Raw genomic sequence first — 6,508 nt, forward strand, 5'->3', positions numbered from 1 at the left:
ATGACCTTGTGTCCCTCCCGGTGGCATGGCATCCCACCCTGCGAGTTACCACCACGGAGCAGGGGAAGAACCACCTGGCTCGTGGTGGTGGTCGTGGGGGAATGTTGTAAGAAGGCAGGAAGGCAGGAAAAGTAAAGAAAAGTAAAGAAAAGTAAAGAAAAGTAAAGAAAAGTAATGTGAAATGGGAAGGGAAGGGAAGGGAAGGGAAGGGAAGGGAAGGGAAGGGAAGGGAAGGGAAGGGAAGGGAAGGGAAGGGAAGGGAAGGGAAGGGAAGGGAAGGGAAGGGAAGGGAAGGGAAGGGAAGGGAAGGGAAGGGAGGGGAGGGGAGGGGAGGGGAGGGGAGGGGAGGGGAGGGGAGGGGAGGGGAGGGGAGGGGAGGGGAGGGGAGGGGAGGGGAGGGGAGGGGAGGGGAGGGGAGGGGAGGGGAGGGGAGGGGAGGGGAGGGAAGGGAAGGGAAGGGAAGGGAAGGGAAGGGAAGGGAAGGGAAGGGAAGGGAAGGGAAGGGAAGGGAAGGGAAGGGAAGGGAAGGGAAGGGAAGGGAAGGGAAGGGAAGGGAAGGGAAGGGAAGGGAAGGGAAGGGAAGGGAAGGGAAGGGAAGGGAAGGGAAGGGAAGGGAAGGGAAGGGAAGGGAAGGGAAGGGAAGGGAAGGGAAGGGAAGGGAAGGGAAGGGAAGGGAAGGGAAGGGAAGGGAAGGGAAGAAAGAAGGAAAGAAAGAAAAGAAAGAAAGAAAGAAAGAAAGAAAGAAAGAAAGAAAGAAAGAAAGAAAGAAAGAAAGAAAGAAAGAAAGAAAGAAAGAAAGAAAGAAAGAAAGAAAGAAAGAAAGAAAGAAAGAGAAAGAAAAAGAAAAAAAAAAGAAAAAGAGAAAAAGAGAAAAAGAAAAAGAAAAAGAAAAAGAAAAAGAAAAAGAAAAAGAAAAAGAAAAAGAAAAAGAAAAAGAAAAAGAAAAAGAAAAAGAAAAAGAAAAAGAAAAAGAAAAAGAAAAAGAAAGAAAAAGAAAAAGAAAAAGAAAGAAAGAAAAAGAAAAAGAAAGAAAGAAAGAAAGAAAGGAAGGAAGGAAGGAAGAAAGAGAAAGAAAGAAAAGAAAAAGAAAAAAAGAAAGAAAGAAAGAAAGAAAGAAGGAAAGAAGGAAAGTTTAATATATATATTACTTTTTAAATCTGGAGCCTGAGATCTACAAATATATTGAGGACTCTGTGTCCTGTTTAGGAAATCAGCAGGGATTAAAATGCCTGAGTAAGTGACAGGCACTAAGTACCTTTGTTCTCCTAGGCCTAAAAAGTTACTGATACAAGGGATTGCCAGCAGCCCTATTCTGGGAAATTATTTATTCAGTTATTCTGAATTGTTCTGGTTTTGAATACACCAGTGAAATCAGAAGCGATGGCCTGCCCTTACCACAATAAATTAAACACTAATGTGCTTTGAAAAGCAATAGGGAGGGATGGTGGGGGCTATAGCAGAGCTGAGTTTTCTTCACATTCATTCCCAAACCCTTTATACATCTGCAGGCAAATCATCTTATCACCTTGAGTCTTTATTGCCTATGTGAAAAGTACAAAAAAAATATATTTCTCTGCAGTTCTGTGTCTGTCCTGTCTAAGTTTTCTCTGTGTAAATACGATGTGTGGCAATATTAGCAGGACTCCAATATTAGATGGCGATTCTAACACTATTACAGTAATAACTGTAGCCAACTCACATTAAACCACCGTATATTTGATGTAGCAGCGACAGTTTCAGTTGAATTAGGCTAGAGAGAAATTTATCCAAGAGTCTTTAGCAGTGGTTTAAACATGAATGCCCTTTTTATGTAAAGCGATAGTTGGAAGGATTAAGATTGGGAGGTTAATCTTTCCTAACGGCTAACTCATTGTTTTCTCACAATTCCAAAATTCTTTGGTAAGAGACATGGTCTGGACAGCTCACCATTAGCAATTTTGGAATGGAAAGTTAACCGCAAAACAGTCAGAGCTGGATATCTTGCAAAACTCCCTCAAATACTGATTTCCTTCTGAGTCTTTCTTCTAGAGATGCCAGATACATTCCTATCCATGTCCAACAACTCTGTTCTCTGAAAAAGGAACGCTTACACGTACACACACATCCGTGCAGAGACACACACACACACACACACTCAGAAGAGGCAACTTAAAATCCCTGCCAAAGAACACGTATGCTGGAAAATATATTGATTAAATAACATGTTTTCTTATCATCGGCTAAGAAAGCTTACCCTTTGTAAGACAGGGCACTGCTCATAGGGGAGGCTAACTTCAAAGTTAGTGTTAATTAATTAGTTGGAAATCTTTAATGCTTTTCTGTTGTTGTTTTTTTGAGATGGGATATTATCCCGGCAGATATCCGGGGCAGAAAGGAATTGTGCTGCTCTACCGCCCCAGGAGGAGCAAGGCTTTCTGTCAGACAGCTGGTGGAAAGGAACGAGGGAAGGTGCCATGAATAATTTTTCACCTAAACCCCGATGTCTGGAATTCAAAATGAGATTTCTCGGCACTATTCTAATACATACCTGGTATAAATCCACTTCGAACTTCCAATTGAAAACGCAGTCCTCAAATCCAGCTATGTAACCAGCTAATGAAAGCTTTTGTTTCCAACAGACTCCTCCCTGGTCCATCTGAAACAAGCCTGTGGCTCGGCGTGGTGTCTGTTGGGCACGCTGTCCGTCCGCGTTCCCTTTGGGGCACTTTTGTCATGGTCTCATCATTTGGTGGCTGCGTGGCCACAGACTCAGAGGGAGCCTTCTCCGGTGGGGATTCAAGTGTATTTCCAGACAAAGGTAGAAAGGTCTGGGTTTTTTAGGTATATCCTTCAATTACCAAGGGCCCAATGGCTTCAGGGCATCTTGTGCTCAGGGGCAACCCAGAGCAGAGGATGCTGCTCACGCTTTCACACAATCGGTTCAAACCATACGCGGAATGCAGTTACGGACAGGATTTACAAAACAGTTTTGTATTAGGCCAAATCTGCTCCCATGGCGATATCTGAGTGGTACATGCACATAAACGGAGCGAAGCTAGGCCAGCGAAGAGCGTTTTGGGGAGCTGCCAGAGTACACAGTTGTGGGATGACATTTCTCAGTCACGCCCCGAATTCTTATATTCTTCCATCCTGGTAGAAGTGAAAGTCCTGTTACTTGAAAATTGTTAGTTGTGCTTCCAGTTCTTAAACAATTACTAAAGAGAGCTGTCTCGGGTTATTTATGGCACAGCTGCAATCAGAAAAATGGCTGTAAAAGTGCCATTGGGGATAACTGGTTCGGCCTCTCTTCATTAGCAGCTTTCTTCGCTCTATTTACAAACCAGGGGTGTTGTCAGCCTCACAAGCTCAAGCCAGGGAGACGAGATTTAAATGGGGTCATTTCTGGCTCAATAATCATTATTAGTACTGAACTTTTTGCAAGATAAATTGTGCTCCATCTGGGTACTGATTTATGTCGGTTGGACCAGAGCTTCCGTCACATAAATTCTTTAAGGCCAACACTGCCGGCATTTATGTTTTTAAAGTATCTTATGGAAAAAGGCCTCAGAGCTATATTATATCAGAATTAAATGTTATTTTTAAATTAATGTGTTCCTGAATCAATTAAGCAATTTTGGCCAACCGCAAGCATTACTGTTGTTAATAAATAAATAAATAAATAAATTCAATTTTACTGGCTAATTCATGCAGGACACCTGTAGATGAAGCAGTGAGCAGATGTGCTCTGAGAGTGGTAGAGAGAGAGAGAAAACACAGGAGAGAAAAATATCTGAAGATTCAACTATGAAATCCAGATTTGGAGGGGAAAGGATTCTGTGCCATACAGTTTTGGTTATTGTGAGTTTGGGACTGAATAGTATCATTATTTTTTATAGTGCTATAAAACAAAAAACTCTTTTTAAGGAATCCAGTTCTAGCTATCCCTTTTGGGTAATCAAGTCCAAGCGTGCTCTGTGCAGGATATAATTAGCTTGATGCACAAGCTAGTGAAGTAAATGGACTTTTAATGATGCTCACAGTGTGCAAAAGAAAAGTAGCCAATACAAAAATAAAAATAATAAAAAAAAAAGCATTAAAACTGGAAGTCAAATAAAATTCCTTATTGCTAATGATTTTTTGGCTTGTTTTCTCATTTCACCTCTGGATGTTTTTTCTTGCTTTTTTCCTCCCACTCCCTTTTGTTGAATTATTCTTCATAGTTTCCAGGGACACAAACCTGTTGCAGGCACATACTTCCCGGACTGTCTGATCTTCCCACCCTATCACAAGCAGCATCTCCTATGTTTCCACACCAGAAACAGCCTTGTGAGTCCTTCCCTCATCCATTGCCATGCCCCCTGGGCTGGCTGGTGAGAATGCTCCTGGGCAGAGCAGTGTTCAGGCTGAGAGATGGTCAAGAGATCTCTGATCTGCCTCCCTTCACCGTGCAGGAAAGTTCTTTGATTTTCTGTCTTGCTTTTCTTTTGGAAGTGGAAAGACTCCTCTGGATCCCCCTGCCTTCTACTTCTGACTCCTTCTTTTCAGTAAAGAGCAAGGTCAGACCTGAACTTCAAGACCCCTTTGCTTAGGAGCTGTCATTTTAGAAGGAGCTTGTCTGGCTTGAAATGAGTTCGGTTCTAATGTGCATGTAATTTGTAGAAAGCACAAGCCTCACGCTAACCACGCACATCCAGTGGATGTTTATATTCAAAGGCCATTCTTCTTCCACAGTGTACAGAAAAAGGGAAATGAATCACAAAACACAACCTCTATGAGCTGGACAGACTGCAAGTGTCTCCCCATCTTGGATCAAAGGAACTTTTGGCTCTCAGTCCTGGATCCATTTGAACTGGTGGCAACCTTCCCACTGACTCCAGTGGCACTGAATTTGTCCCTTGGACATTTATGTTGTTAAATGGAGTTAAAAGTTCCTGGGCAAGCCAGGAGAAGTGTCCCCACCAGCCCACAGGGTCATGGGGTCTGACTCTCACTTACTCAAACATGCAAAACAACACCATCAAAAGCTCATAAACAGCGGCTAAGGCTGGAGGTTAAAAGAAATATCTGCATGCCTCACAGAAATCCAAAAGCAGTTGTGCAACTGCAAACCCATTAAGGCATGAGTCAGCCTGGCATTTGGAGGGAAAATACATCCCATGGTGGACAGATATAGTGGGTAGATGGACCACATGGCTCACTGCCATCCTCAAGTGTTGCTATTTTAGGTCCCTTATAATGCATTATTTGCAAAACTACCCTTTCTAACTGACTGTTGCGCTGTGAGGTGGGGTGTAACTTTCCTGCAGGTTGGGTTTCTGCCCCGGACCTCATTGTTATTTGTCCTGTTATGCTGTCAGTTTTCCATTTTCCTTTCCTATGACTCCACTCCCATTTTTCTTAATGCTGACCTTTCTGAGCTGCCTTGTCCTCCCCGCTCACACCTCCTAAATCCCAATGTTTGCAATTGCTCCCTTGCTCGTAGTAGGAGAAAAGTACTTTGTTCGGGATCCTTCTGTCCCATTAAACAGAGGATTTATGGAACTCTGTTTAAGTGTTGCTTTCTTCTCACCCACTCCCAGACTCCAGGTCTTCTTCAGCTCTGTGTCAGTATTGGTGCTTGGTTATTTGTATTATTGTTAGTAGCTCGTTTGATATGTGCCTATATTTATGTGTTTTTTGTTTGTTTGTTTTTGTTTGTTTGTTTTTCCAGTTCAATCACTACTCTCACCTACCCAGTTTGATGAACAGTTCCTTTGCTTATCTAAGTAACATCATTGTTAAATGCTCTTTTCCTTAATACACTGAAGGAGTATCAGTGTATTAAATGAGGCCACTGATGCTTTGAATGCAGTTTTTGGCTGGTCACCTTCCACTAACAGGTGAAGGTGGCATCCTATTACTTACCTAGTCAGGCAGCTGTAACCTTCCTGCAGGTTGTGACAACAGCAGTCAGCATCAGTATGTGGGAAAAGTATAATTTCGGCTCTAAAATTTTACACACTGTTGTTGTGAACTGTGAAACTATGGCAGCTTTCCATCCAGAAACAGCTGGGCTTGTGTGTGGGTGAAGTAAGCGCTGTATTTTACATCTATGCTTGTCTTATCTAACATAAGGTAAGGATTTCTGGAAAATGGATCAGTCATTGCATGTTGCTGTCCTCACAATAACAGTGTTTTAGAAAACCGTGAAATTATCACTAGTATCCCATCATCCATTTGCTTGTAGATTTTCAAACATAGCTTGGCATTTTTCCTTGGAAAATTTGAGTTCTGCTAGGTGAACGAGCCATTCGGTTGTTAAAATATTCCCTTTTTACAGAGCATGATTGAATGTGCCTTGGATGCCAATCAGCATGAAGAGAAAGAACAGACAAAACCTTAGGAGTGTAAAAAAGCTCCTTAGCTGCCACCCCCTCCCCTGCTCCCCTTAAGCAGTCAGCCCGGTGGGGAGCTGGTTTTTGTCTCCTTGCGGAAGCACTTGGGCATGTGTGGTACAAGGCTTGAGCGAAGCAGCTTCCATCAGGAGCAA

At 42.8% G+C, this 6,508-nt stretch overlaps 1 long non-coding RNA gene across 1 annotated transcript in view; it reads right to left on the reverse strand.

Moving 5' to 3' along the window:
- LOC308194328 overlaps positions 1-4,627 on the reverse strand; it is a 34,135-nt gene extending 29,508 nt beyond the window's left edge. The window contains exon 1 of the long non-coding RNA XR_013950446.1: positions 2,528-4,627. This is a non-coding gene — a long non-coding RNA (uncharacterized lncRNA). The remainder of the gene's footprint in view (positions 1-2,527) is intronic.
- Positions 4,628-6,508: the final 1,881 nt, after the last annotated feature.

This window comes from Anser brachyrhynchus (assembly GCF_964034855.1).
Source record: "Anser brachyrhynchus genome assembly, chromosome: 4".
Classification (NCBI taxonomy): Eukaryota; Metazoa; Chordata; class Aves; order Anseriformes; family Anatidae; genus Anser; species Anser brachyrhynchus.